The sequence below is a fragment of the Meriones unguiculatus genome, chromosome 6, assembly GCF_030254825.1.
Source record: "Meriones unguiculatus strain TT.TT164.6M chromosome 6, Bangor_MerUng_6.1, whole genome shotgun sequence".
Lineage (NCBI taxonomy): Eukaryota > Metazoa > Chordata > Mammalia > Rodentia > Muridae > Meriones > Meriones unguiculatus.
In genome coordinates this window covers 26,942,990-26,958,067 of record NC_083354.1, presented here as the reverse complement: position 1 = coordinate 26,958,067, position 15,078 = coordinate 26,942,990, and the positions used below count along the sequence as shown (strand labels likewise).

The following is a 15,078-nucleotide window of genomic DNA, read 5'->3' as shown; positions in this document are numbered from 1 at the left end:
TAAAAATATTTTTTGAAGAAAGTTGATGAGGGCTGAAGAGATGGCTCAGTGGTTAAAAGCATTTTCTACTCTTTTAGGGGACCTGAGTTCGGTTCCCAGCACCCACATCAGACAGCTCACAAATGCCTGTTACTCCACCTGGAAGGGATCTGATGCCCTTTTCTGGCTTCCAAAAGCACCTGTATATGTGCAGCGTGTGCACACAGAAAGAGGGAGACAGAGAGACAGAGACCGAGATACAGAGAGAGAGAGAGAGAGAGAGAGAGAGAGAGAGACAGAGAGAAACACCAAAAGAAAGAATCAAACAAAGACTTTGGAATGTGCCTGAGGTTTTACCTGATACCATAGGTAATTCTCTTCTGACCCAGGAATTCACAAAATGTTCTCCCTGAGGAAAAGAAATTCAGGTTACTGCCTGATTGGCTGACTTACAGGATATACCTCTATCTGTGGCCTGCAACTTAAGGTCTTCCCAAACTGAAGTGAATTTTCATTCGAGCAGCAGAATTTGAGCAAAGCAGCCCTTTAATTTTGGTTTGATTTCTATTGATCTTGTAAATTTTTATGCAGTGCCAAACATCAGTGAAATGGAAGCTTCTCAGGGTCACTCTTACCATACACCCTGCTCAGCCACAGAACTGCAGTTATACACAGAGGTGTATTTGGACTCATGAGGAACTGAGACATGGGAAGGGAGCCACGCTCTCCAACCAAGTAGCTCTCCCTCTGAGAAAACCGCACCCCAACTGTCAGCCCATGCCCTCTGCAGAGGCTGCCTCTCAGTCAGTCAGACAAAACAGTCTCCTTTGGCTTCAGTTTGAGGTGGGCTCCCACTGCTTGCCACTAGGAAGTCCTTACTAATTTAAGGGTGTAAATAACCAGGTTCAGGAGCCACCTTTGAGTGCCCTGCCTCTGCCATGTACTAGGTCAGAAGATTGAGTCAGACATCCACATGGAGGCAGCAGGAGGTAGCTAGAGTAGTGAGTGGCCTCACTCAGAGGGAAGATGAAGGAGGCAGCAGATGCAACCCAAAGCCAGCCTGGAAACTGTCTAAGTGGTTCCAGCTTCACAAGACAAGAGTTTTGTTTCCTCTGTGCACAGAAGAGGCAGGAGAAGACAAGAGAAAGGAAGAAAAACATAGAGTATTTGGGAAAACAAACAAACAAACAAAAATGAACATCACCCTGATAAATCACATATTATTAGGTAACAAACATATGCTATTAGAAATGGCCCTTGTAAATTACCGTTACATGAACAAATTCCTCGTAGCTTTGAATATACTGGGCAATTTCCTCTGACAATTTCTTACTTTGAAAAATTCACATCTATAATTAAAAATATAATTAAAATATACTCTGAGTTCCCTGAGCTGTACCATTTCCCAGGACCTGCACCAATCTGCAGCCCTAGAGACCAGCACAGATCAGAGAGTAGCAGGTGAAACCTCCCCACCCTTCCCCATCTACTGGCCTGCCAGAGCCTGCCAGCAATAGTGTTGAGGGCAGCCCAGAGTGCTTGAGCTCCACTTCCCTGTGAGCCCTAAACCTCAGTTTCCCAGGCCTGTGCCATTTCCCAGGAACCACTCCAATCTGTGGCCTTGGAGATCAGCATTGATCAGAGAGCAGCATCGAGGATCAGGGAGTAGCAGACCCGCATGGATCAGGGAGGAGTAGGAAAACCAGAAGACTGAGGCCATCTGGGACCAAGATTTCCACCTATAACTCCAGAGACCTGCTACCATCAGAGACCGCCAGGCCTGCTAATACCAAAGTCAACCAAATGACTAAGAATCAGTGCAAGAACACAAGCAACAAACCCCAGGGCTATGTGACATCACCCAAACCCAACTATCCTACCACAGCAAGTCCTGGGGATACTATCACACCAGAAGCACAAGAAAACAATCTTAAATCTGAGGCTGTGAAAACAAATGATTAAGGCCTTAAAAGAAATAAATAAATCCTTCAAAAAATTCAGGAAAATACAATCAAACAGGTAAAAGAATTGAATAAATCCCTCAAAGAAATACAGAAAAAAAAAAAAAAAACAGACAAATGGGAGAAAGAAAAAAATAAAATTGCTCAAGACCTAAAAATTTAAATAGAAGCCATAAATAAAACACAATCTGAGTCAATCCTGAAGATGGAAAACCTAGGGAAGAGAACAGAAACTACAGACAAAAGCATCACCAATAGAATACAAGAGATGGAAGAGAGAATCTCAGCTGTAGAAGATACTATTGAAGAAATCGATTCATCAGCCAAAGAAAATGTTAAATATAAAACATTCCTGAAACAAAACATCTGTGAAATCTGAGACAATAGCAAAAGACCAACCCTAAGAATAATAGAAATTGAAGGAGAAGACTCCAAGCTCCCTGGCCCATAAAATATTTTCAACAAAATCATAGAAGAAAACTTCCCGAACCTAAAGAAAGAGGTGCCTATAAATATACAAGCCTACAGAACACCAAATAGACTGGACCAGAAAAAAAATTCTCCCATCACATAATAATCAAAACACTAAATGTAAAGAACAAAATAGAATATTGAAAGCTGAAAGGGAAAAAGGCCAAGTCACATAAAAAGGCAGAACTATCAGAAGTAAATCTGACTTCTCACCAGAAACTCTAAAAGAAAGAAGAGCTTGAGCAGCTATCTTACAGACACTAAGACACCACATATGTCAGCCGTGACTAATATGTCCAGCAAAATGTTAATCACCATAGAGGGAGAAAGCAAGATATTCTATGAGAAAAACAAATTTAAACAATACCTAACCACAAACCCAGCCCTACAGAAGGAAAACTACAGAGGGAAAACTGCAACCTCAGCAGGCTAATCACACCCAGATAAACACAGGAAACAAATAACCCCACAACAATAAACCAAAACAGGGAAGGGGCACACACACACACACACACACACACACACACACACACAGCACCACAAACACCACCACCACCAAAACCACCACCACCATCAAAATAATGGGAATCAACAACCAGTGGTCATCAATCTCTCTCAACATCAATGGCCTCAACTCCCTGTTAAACACACACACACTCACACACACACGCTAACAGAATGGATGTGTAAACAGGACCCATCATTCAGTTGCTAACAAGAAACACATCTCAGCAACAATGATAGACATTACGTCAGAATAAAGGGCTGGAAAAAGGTTTTCCAAGTAAATGGTCACAGAAGCAAGCTGGAGTGGCTATACTAATATCTAACAAAATAGACTTTCATACAAAATTAATTAAAAGAGATGAGGAAGGGCACTTCATACTCATCCAAGGAAAAATCGACCAAGATAATATTTCATTTCTGAACATATATGGACAAAATGCAAGAGCACCCACAGTCATAAAAGAAACATTACTAAAGCTTAAATCACACATTGAACCCCACACGTTAACAGTGGGAGGACTTCAACACATCTCTCTCACCAAAGACAGATCATTGAGACAGCAACTAAACAGAGAAATAATGAAGCTAATTGACGTTATGAGTCAATTGGACTTAACAGAGATCCACAGAACATTTCACTCAAACACAAAAGAATATGCCTTCTTCTCAGGACCTCTTGGAATCTTCTTCAAAACTGACCACATACTCAGATACAAAACAACCCTCAACAAATATAAGAAAACTGAAATGACAACTTGTATTCTATCAGACTACCATGGATTAAAGTTAGACTTCAACAATAACAGAAACAATAGAATGCCTAAAACCTCATGGAAATTGAACAACTTTCTAGCTAATGACTACTGGGTCAAGGAGGAAATAAAGAAATTAAAAGCTTTCCAGAATTCAATGAAAATGAAAGCACGACATACCTCAAATTATGGGACACAATGAAAGAAGTTCTAAGAGGAAAGTTCATAGTGCTATGTGCCTTCATAAACAAATGTAGAGAACTTATACTAGCAACTTAATAGCTCACTTGAAGGCTCTATAAAAATGGAAGCAAACACACCCAAGAGGAGTAGGCATCATGAAATAATCCAACTCAGGGATGAAATCAATATCCTAGAAACAAAGAGAACAATACAGAGAATCAACAAAACCAAGAGCTGATTCTTTGAGAAAAATCAACAAAACCAAGAGCTGATTCTTTGAGAAAATTAACAAAACCAGGAGCTGATTCTTTGAGAAAATCAACAAAACCAAGAGCTGATTCTTTGAGAAAATCAACAAATTAGACAAACCCTTAGCCAAGCTAACTAAAAGACAGAGGGAGAGTATCCAAATTAATAAAATCAGAAATGAAAAAGGGGATATAACAATACATACCGAGGAAATCCAAAGAATCAATAGATCATACTTCTAAAACTGTATGCCACAAAATTAAAAAAGACTCTATAAACAGAGATGTTCTACACTGCAAAGACCATTTGATAAAACCTCTCAAACTATTGGACTTTATACATCACTAATACTGTCAGGAAAAATACTTGCAAACACAAGACCTGAGTAGGTCCCAACCAGATGGAGACCCAGCACTGAGCAGGGAAGTAGACACAAGGACCCTAACCAAGAAGCTATTTCCACTGGAACCTACTGATGAGGGAACAATCAGTCTCCAGTGGAGTGTCACTGGGTATAACCACACACTTCAGGGCAGGCCTATGCCCAGGAATACTTGCCAACACAAAACACACTTTTTTTTTTTTTAGTCATACTAGTTTTTTGATTGTTATGATTTTCTTGTGAAGAGGGGCATTTTGAAACACAGAGAGAAAGAACACAAGTTGGCTGAGTAGGGAAGTGGGGAGGATGTGGGAGGAGTTGGAGGAGGGGGAAAATCATGATCAAAACATATTGTATTAAAAAAGATTTTAACTCACCCCAAACCTTTTTCATGAGAATTACAAGTGTTCTGATAGAATTATTTTTATTTATGTTAAGGAAAATACATATATTTACTTAAAATTCAGTCTTAAGATTACTTTATTTTTATTTTATATTGAGGGGTTCCTATGTTGCCCAGACTGGTGATAAATTCCTTGCTTAAAGCAATCTCCTGCCTCTGTCTCAGGAGCATTATAAGCACACAATAGAGCACAATTTTTTCTTCAACTAAACATGCAGAACAGGCAGTTGAGACTCGTTCCCACAGTCAGATCACAGTGACAGTAAAGGGAACAATATGAAAATTAGTTGTAGCATATTTCACCTACTAAAGAAAACTGTCATAATTTTTAAAATAGCAGATATTAATCTATTGGTTTTGATTTTTATAACATATGTTGAATATCATCTTGAAATGCACTCCTTTTCCCATACAAACCAAGCTGCTTTTAAGACTGAACAATGTTTCTCTAACTGACACTAGCGTTCCTAGCAGTGTGGTAAGGAGGAGACTGAGAGCTCTTTTGTCAATGAGGATGAGACCAGCCTTGCCTTGCTGCTTTTAACAGCATGAGGAGATGAACTCTACATAGCTCCAGGACTTCCATTCGGTTTCTGTGGCATCCATGGATCCTGGCTCCATTTTTCAACTTTCCATGCATTGCCTTATGCCTAAATGTACCCCATGTGGCACAGAGCAGTGACTTGATGTTATCAATTCTTTTTAAAATAGTAATAAATGAACTTGCTTTTAAAATATTTCAATAACTCTTTCTCTTTTGAGATAGGATTTTATATGGCACAGACTCATTTTAGGCTCTCTGGAACAAAAACCTTGAATTCCTGCTCCTCTTGTCTGCCACTCACAAGACCTGGGATCACTGACATGTGCTGTCCTTCCCACCTCAACATTACTTTCTTAAATGCTATTTTTAAAACAGGGACTGGAGAGATGGCTCAGAAGTTAAGAATATTGGCTGTTCTTCCAAAGGTCCTGAGTTCAATTTTCAGCAAACACATGGTGGCTCATAACCATCTATAGTGAGATCTGGTGCCCCCTTCTGGTGTGCAGGTGTACATGCAGGCAGAATACTGTAAAATAATAAATTAATCTTTAAAAACTATTGTGATCACTGGGCATGATGATGCAAACTGCAGTCTCAATATTTGGAAATCAAAGAAAGGAGCACGGTGAGTTTGATGTCAGTTTGGGATACAGAGTGAGTCCATGTTTTAAAACTGAAACTATACTAAAACCAGCTCACATTTATTATTCAGTTTTAAAAAAATGTAAGAAAATATTCAGATATTTTACCAAAATTTCATAAAAGAAGTGATCAGGCCAGTGTTTAAAACTGAAGTCTCAGAAGCTAAGGATAAAGAACACAACAGGAAATTTGGAGACTGAGTTCTGATGTCAGCCCTGTGCTCATGCTGACAGACATATGGAAGGTACATCAGTCATTGCATGTGATGCGTGGTAGGTTTTATAAGACCTACAGGCTATATGTTATTATCTGCATTTTACACTCAAGGCTCTACGAAGGTCAGCGCTTCAGTTCAGGACTGGACATCAGGCGGCCTGCACATGCAAGTTTGCCTCGCTCCAGCTCTGTCTGGTCCTTCTTGTGTGAGCAGGCTGAAAGAATCAGACTAACTTTGTAACCTATGTTTCTTTTAATTGCCTTATAACTTATATTTGCAAGTTTTAGGCCCATATTAATTAAAGCCTCTTAGTGCTTCTCCAGAGAGGTGAGAAATGTAAAAGTTCCTGACATCAGCCATCTGTGAGGGCAGAGATAAGGAAGAAAAAAAGCAGAGATCCCTACTAAATGGAGAGTAAATCACCGGCTGGTGCCTGTAAAATGAGCTTTGTTTGGAAACCGATATGATTTAATCATTCTCCCACCTTTAACTGTAGCTATGTTTCATATGGCAGGAAATTCCAAACTGACTTGAAGATCAGATGTTTACAACAGGGTTGACCCGACCTAAGGGTGACCAGAACTAACCAATTATTTTAAAAGTTAAACACCTCATCCAATCCCGAATCTCCAAGATAGCAACCCCAGGAGATTCACACCTTTTGTCTTTTAAAAACCTAAGATCATTGTCTTCAGGTGCCACTCCTAGCTGGCCAGCAAGGGTGACCACATTGCGCAGTGGTCAAGATGAACCTCTTGAGATTTTGCATCGATGGATGATTTGTTTCCTGAATTCTCTTCATACCTTCTTATATTTAGGCTCATGCTGGGCCTAACAAGGCCTTACTCCTTCCAGCTGTGGGCCAGTGGCTGTACCGTCTCCTCTTCCTGTGTAGGTCATGTTCACTGTGCTGTGTCAGAGAAGCAACCAAAGACCACTGGAGGCAGATGTGCAGCTCTAGTTAGGGCTGATCACATGGGAATGGTGTGGCTGGAAGTTGTCCAGAGTGTAGCCAGCAACACTAAACCCAGGGCCCTGAGCTGGGCCAGAGCTGCTTTAGGAGCCCAGGAGCAGCAGTGGGGCCCCTGTCTGAGGCTGAACTGCAGCAGGTACATCTGCAGGGTACAAGCCCAACTTGTAAGGAGATGGTGACATTCTATGATTTGCTAATCAGGGCCCATCATTCCTATGACTATATCATTGATTTCCAGGAACCATTTCTTCCTCAGCTACTGTTTTCACCTCTTTTTCCTTTCCTCTTTGTCCCTTCTTCCCTTTAAACCTCCTTCCTTTCTTTTAGGCTTCTTTTTCAATAATTTAAGTGAAGCAAGTAAAATGTGAAGTTTTCTTGCCACCTCACAGCTCAACAAACCCAAGCCCAAGATCATCTATTTAATTTACATCATCATTTCATAGCTTTTTCTATACATTTGTGAACATGTTGCGATATAATTTAAGAATTTTTTTGGTTTGGTTAGTTTTGGGGTTTTTTGTTTTTGTTTTGTTTTTTTTTTTTTGTGACAGAGTTTCTCTGTGTAGCCTTGGCTGTCCTAGACTCACTTTATAGACCAGAAACCAGGCTTCCCTTGAGCTCATAGAGATCCACATGCCCTTTGGCCTCCCAGGTGCTAGTTTTAGAATTTTTAAAGACTGTTCACCCTAAATGAATTGTGCCTATTTATGTTTCCATTTACAAATAATCCTAGATAGCCTTTTATTTCTGTGAGCATGGTTGCCTGTGTGCAAGGTGTCTGGTAAATACTTGCCTAGTTGGTTTGTGTGTGACCTAGCATCTACCCAGGAACTTTCCTATACACGGTATGAGCTACAACTATTTGGAAAAAAAATATCCCAGTCACGGTGGTGTGTACCCACAATCCTATCATGTCAGAGGTTGAAGGAGAAAGATGAGCAAGTTGAGACCAGCCTGGGATATATAATGAAGCCCATCAATAAAATAAAATAAAAGCCCTTTCGAGTCAAGCACCATTCACTGACATTACAGAAAAACACAGCCATAAATAAATAAATAAATAAATAAATAGGAACATTCAGCCAAGTATAAAGTGCAGGAAATTATACAGAGCAGCTTAAGTGATTTCTTTTAAGAAATAATTGAAAAGGTGAAAGGTGAGGAAAATGGATTCATAATTCTGGGCTGGAAAAACAGCTAAGAGGGCATCTGTGCTTGTTATTAAGCCTGATGATTTGAGTGTGATACCCAGGGCCCCTCCCTTAGGCCATCTTCTGACCTCCACACACATCCTAACAGAAGAACAACACCCCCATTCTCACAGCCCCAGAAGTGCACTTTTTTATTTTAAACACAAACACACAAACAAACAAAACTGTAACAGAGGGAGATGAGCATTTGAATGCTGATTCACATATTTGACATTAGGCACTTATGCCATCTTTTCCTAGAAGACTTAAGGATACTGTGGTTCCATCTCACACACTATAATACTAACAGATGCTTTATGTGGTCCCTGGAACTCACTCTGAAGTAGCTTGGTTCTTGTTATTCCATAGAAAACATTGGCAGGCAGTGGAGAAGGAGATAGTTCCTGACCAGGTGCTGACAAGTGCTTATTATAGTGATCTTTTCATTTCCATGAGATGTTCCATAATCAAAGCTTGAAAACCAGTGAAAGAAGTAAATCTTTGTTGGCAGAAACAAATAAATAAAAGCAAAGAAATGACAAAACCAGTACTAAACAGATCACTAAATTTAATTAAAATATGTTTTCTTTTCTAAGCGGGGAGCTAAAGACCACGGCAATACCAAAATCCTTGAATCTCTGAAGCAAAACTACTTTTTTCTTGTGGCACAAGGATGTGGATGACCTAGAAATCTGGCCCTCTTGCCTTTCAGCAGAGGGTGGCTTTGAATTCCTGATTCTCCACTCTTCATCTTCCTAGTGCTGGGATTACAGGTGTGTGCCACTGCATCCAGCAAGCATTTTTATTTGGTGCATATTCCACACATGTGAAACCACTTGTAATGCCTTAAACATTCTGACTTTCTTTGTTTTATACACCAATTCTACCCCTGTATAGACTAACGCATTTATTAGTTGGGAGAAGTCACGAGGCTGTTGCCTGACAGACATTGTCTTAGTATTTGGGTTACTGAGTAGGTAGGTTAGTAGGGAAAATGGCACAGTACAGGCTTGAGGGTCTGCAGTTTGAAGCCCAAGGTGTATGTAAAGGTGGGGTATGGTCACACACTTCTTCAACCCTCGCCCTGGGTCAACAGAGACAGGCAGGTCCTAGACACACCCTGGCCAGCTAGTCAGCCAATCTGTGAGTTCTGGTTCAGTGATCCCTGTCTAAAGATAGGGAGAAAGTGATAGGGAAAGCATGCTAGGTCAACCTGTGCCCACAAAAGTGAACACACACACACACACCAAACCAAACCAAAAATATGTTTTCAAATGAAAGCAAAATTACTTTAAGGTGGATCCAAGATGGCAGCACACCGTATCAGAGAGGCAGAGGATCTGAAACTCTGAAATTGGTGAGTAGAGGGGCAACTGAAGCCACAAAATCAACATTGAGGCTTCCTGAATGAGCGGGGACATCACATGAGCTGAGACCATTTAGATTCAGGTCACAGGTGGACTTCTCTGGGGATGGAGAGTGGCGAACATTCACTTCCCCATTTAGGGGCTCCCTCCTCCTCAGTGGAGCTGGTCCACAGAGACTCTTAGAGACTCCAGAGACCCTTAGCACAGAACTTACTGCCTGGGGACTGAGACAGCAGAGGCAGGGCTCCTAGGTCCTTAGCCAGAGCTGCCAGCTCTACCAGCCTTCTGATTCCCAGATCCACAGTACCATCCTTCTGAGTCCCAGGTATGCAGGTGGCCATACCAACTCCACAGGAGCTCCCAGCCAGTGACTGTAAGGGCCACCCAATCTCTCAGTGGTTTTAGCTGGCTATAAACCCTTCAAAGTTGCCAGACCAGCCAAACCACCCAGTTACACCAGGCACCGGGCCACGTACGTACACCAGGCAACAGACGTCTGTGGACTACTGTTGTGGCCCCGCCAGGACTTCCCAGCAGGCACCTGGACCAGGCTCCCTGTCTAGCTGCTGCAGCTGGACTTCCAAGTTCAGCGGCTACAGCACCAGTGAGCTGAAGGAGCTCCTACCCCCGCATTGACTGAGCAGGTCCCAATTGAGAGTAGAAAACAAGGAGAACCCCTGTTCTTTCCAATTTGACCTGCTAGAGAGTGAGGGTGCCTTCCAGAGCTTGCAGAGCCCCAGATCCAGGGTCCTTCTAAGCTAGCAGCCAGACATTCAACCCTCCCACCCATGTGCAAACTGTGGGAAACAGAGGGACAGTGTTCTCAACATTGAGGCCCCAGAATACTGGAGGTCTACCAGTGGAGTTCAGGCAAATAACTCCTGGAGCTCAGAGCTGAATATCTGTGGCCTGCAATGCCATTGAGGTATTTAGGGAATCTGCACAAGCGAATTGCACCTGTGAAGACCTCCAGCACCTATAATCCCTTTGGTGCCTGCACAATCTCCTGCCCCACACTTCAGGCATTTATATTCTCTAACACCCTGTCAGTCAAGGAACACTTCCACACACATGCCCATTCACACACACACTCACATGCCCACCTACATTTGTCCTTCTGTGCCCACAAATCTTTCTCCCTTAGGTACAGCTGAAGCACCAACACACACTCTCAAACCACTGGACCTCTCTCATCTTCCTGAAGAATTCTCCAGACACCAGAGAAAGATGGTACCACTCTGAAATGAAGAATCCAGGAACAAACAGTGACAGTTACAGATAAGCAGATGGCCAGAGGTTGGCGAAAGAACACATCCAACAAAATCCAGGACATCATGGTGTCACCAGCAATCCCAAAAATCTATGGATGCTCCAATTCATTGGAAACACAGGAAAATGATTATAAAGCTATGCTTATCCAGTTATTAGAGGCACATAAAGAGGAAACAAACAAATCTCTCAAAGAAACTGAAACATGGGTGGAAGCAAATAAAGAGGAAATGAACAAAGCTCTCAAAGAAACATAGGCAAATATAGCCAAACAAGTAGAGGCAAAATTAGTGGCATATAGAGAGGAAAACAACAAAAAATCAGAGACTATCATAGAGAGATAGGAATCCACATTCAAGCAGATGAAGGAAATGATGCATGAAAACAGAATTAGAAGCAATAAAGAAAACACAAACAGAGAAAACCCTGGAGCTGGAGAACTTAGAGAAAAGATCAGGAAACACAAAGGTAACTATCAAAAATAGAAAACAAGAGATGGAAGAGAGAATCTCTGGTGCTGAAGATACACTTGCAGAAATTGAAACTTTTCTCAAAGAAAAAGTAAAATCAGAAAAGTCCCAAATACAAACATCAAAGAAATAAAGGACACCACAAAAAGGCAAATTTAAAGAATAATAGAAATAGACAAAAAAGAACATACCAGGCTCCAAGGTCCAGAAAATATCTTCAAGAAAATCATAGAAGAAAAATTTCCCAAATTAAAGAGATGTCCATAAATATACAAGAGGCCTACAGAACACCAAATAGACTAGACCAGAAAAGAAACTCCTCACGTCACATCATAGTCCGAACACTAAATTTACAGAAAAAAGAAAATATATTAAAAGCAGCAAGAGAAAAAGGCCAAGTAACATATAAATGTAGACCTATCAGAAACACACAAGACTTCTTATCAGAAACTATGAAAGCCAGAAGGACCTGGGCAGATGTCATGCAGACCTTATGTGACCACAGTTGCCAACCCAGACTACTATACCCAGCAAAGCTTTCAATCAACATAGATGGACAAAACAAACTATTCCATAACAAAACAAAATTTAAGCAATATCTACATAGGAAACCAGCCCTACAGAAGATACCAGAAGGAAAACTCCAATCCAATGAAAACACTGCACCCAAGAAAACATAGGATACAGATAATTTTCCAACAAAATTAAAAAAAAACAAGCAATGAATCACAGTAAGACCACCAACTCCATAATAAATGGAACTAACAGTCATTGGTCACTATTATCCATCAACATCAATGGGCTCAAATCTTCAATAAAAAGACACAGACTAACAGGATGGTTGCAGAAACAGGATACAACCTTCTGCTGCATCCAAGAAACACACCTCTGCAACAGAGATAAACACTACCTCAGAGTAAAGGACTAGAAAAATGTTTTTCAAGCAAATGGACCCAAAAAACAAGCTGGAGTAGCTATCCTAATATCTAATAAAATAGACTTTCAACCAAAATTAATCAAAAAAGATGAGGAGGGGCACTTCATTCTCATCAAAGGAAAATTCCACCAGGAGGACATCACAATTTTGAACAGCTATGCCCCAAATACAAGACCACCTACATTTGTAAATGAAACATTACTAAAGCTGAAATCACTCATCCATCCCAACGCCTTAATAGTGGGAGACTTCAACACTCCACTCTCATCAAGGGACAGATCATCCAGACAGAAGCTAAATAGGGAAATACGGGCACTTACAGAGCTCCTAAATCAAAAGGACCTAATAGATGTTTACAGAACTTTTCACCCAAATTCAAAAGAGTATACCTTCTTTGAACACCTCATGGAACCTTCTCCAAAATAGACCATATAGTTGGTCACAAAGCAAGCCTCAGCAGATACAAGAAGATTGAAATAATCCCTTGTATCCTATCTGATCACCATGGTCTATATCTGGACCTCAACAACAATTGAAATAGCAAAAAGTCTACACATAAATGAAAACTGAACAACTTGCTACTCAAAGACAGCTGGATCAGGGAAGAAATAAAGAAAGAAATTAAAGACTTCCTAGAATTCAATGAAAATGAAGGTACAACACACCCAAACTTATGGGACAGAACAAAAGCAGCGCTGAGAGGAAAGCTCATAGCACTAAGTGCCTGCAAGAAGAAATTTGAAACATCCTATACAAGCAACCTAAGAGCTCACTTGAAAGCCCTAGGAAAAAAAGAAGCAAACACACCAGAGGAGTAGACAGCTGGAAATATACAAGCTCAGGTCAGAAATCAATAAATTAGAAACAAATAAAACAATTCAAAGAATCAATGAAACCAAGAGCTGATTCTTTAAGAAAATCAACAAGATAGACAAGCCCTTAGCCAAACTAACTAAAAGGCAAAGAGAACCTAAAAGAGGGACATAACAACAGGCACTGAAGAAATCCAAACAATCATTAGGACTGACTACAAAAGCTATACGCAACAAAATTTGAAAATCTAAATGAAATGGACAATTTTCTTGATAGATTGCTCTTACCAAAGTTAAATAGAGATCAGGCAGAAAGGTTGAAAAGTCCTATATGCCCCAGGGAAATAAAAGCAGTCATCAATAGTCTCCCTTCCAAAAAAAAAAAGCCAGGGCCAGATGTTTTCAGTACAGAATTCTACCAGACCTTCAGGGAAGAGCTAACTCCAGTTCTCTTTAAACTATTTGACAAAATAGAAACAGAAGGAACATTACCAAACTCATTCTATGAAGCCACAGTCACCTTGATACCTAAACTACACAAAGACCCAACAAAAAAAGAGAACTTCAGACCTATCTCTCTTGTGAACATTGATGTAAAACTACTCAATAAAATACTTGGAAGCAGAATCCAAGAACACATAAAATATGCCAACCACCATCACCAAATAGGCTTCATTGCAGGCATGCAAGTGTAGTTCAACATAAAGAACTCCATCAATGTAATCCATCACATAAACAAACTTATGCAGAAAAGCCACATGATCTTCTCATTGGATGCCAATAAAGGATTTGACAAAATCCAAAACCCATTCATGATTAAAGTCTTGGAGAGACCAGGGATACAAGATACAACACTTAAACATAGTAAAGGCAATTTAGAGCAAGCCTATAGCCAACATCAAACTAAAGAGAGAGAAACTTAAATCAATTCCACTGAAATCAGGGACAAGGCAAGGCTGTCCATTCTGCCCATATCTCTTCAACATTGTACTTGAAGTAATAGCTACAGCAATATGACAACTAAAGGAGATCAAGAGAATACAAATCAGAAAGGAAGAAGTCAAATGTCATTATTCACAGATGATATGATAGTACACATGAGTGTCCCCAAAAATTCAACCAGAGAACTCCTTCAGCTGATAAACACATTCAGCAAAGTGGCTAAATACAAAATTAACTCAAAAACTCTTAAGCCCTCCTGTATACCAAAGATAAAAGGGCCAAGAAAGAAACTAGGGAAACAACATCCTTCATGACAGCCACTAAAAACATAAAGTACCTCGATGTGATTCTAACCAAGCAAGTGTTTGAAAAAAAACTTCAAGTCTCTAAAGAAAGACATTGAAGAGGATATCAGAAGATGGAAAGATCTCCCATGCTCATGGATCAGTAGGATTAACATGGTGAAAATGACCATCCTACCAAAAGCAATATACAGATTCAATGCAATTCCCATCAAAATACCAACACAATTCTTAACAGACTGTGAAAGAAAAATTATCAATTTCATATGGAAAAAAAACCCAGAATCTCCAAAACAATCCTGTACAACAACAGATCATCTAGAAGTATCTCCTTGGCTGATCTCAAGTTGTACTACAGAGCAATAGCAATAAAAACTGCATGCATTGGCATAGAAACAGAATGGTGGATCAATGGAACCGAACAGAAGACCCAGAAATAAACCCACACACCTATGGATACTTGATTTTTGACAAAGAAGCCAAAACCATTCAATAGAAAAAAGACAGCATCTTCAACAAATAGTGC

General features: G+C 40.3%; 1 pseudogene; it reads right to left on the bottom strand.

The window, feature by feature from the left end:
• LOC132654818 (baculoviral IAP repeat-containing protein 1a-like) overlaps positions 1-15,078 on the bottom strand; it is a 67,221-nt pseudogene that overhangs the window by 34,885 nt on the left and 17,258 nt on the right.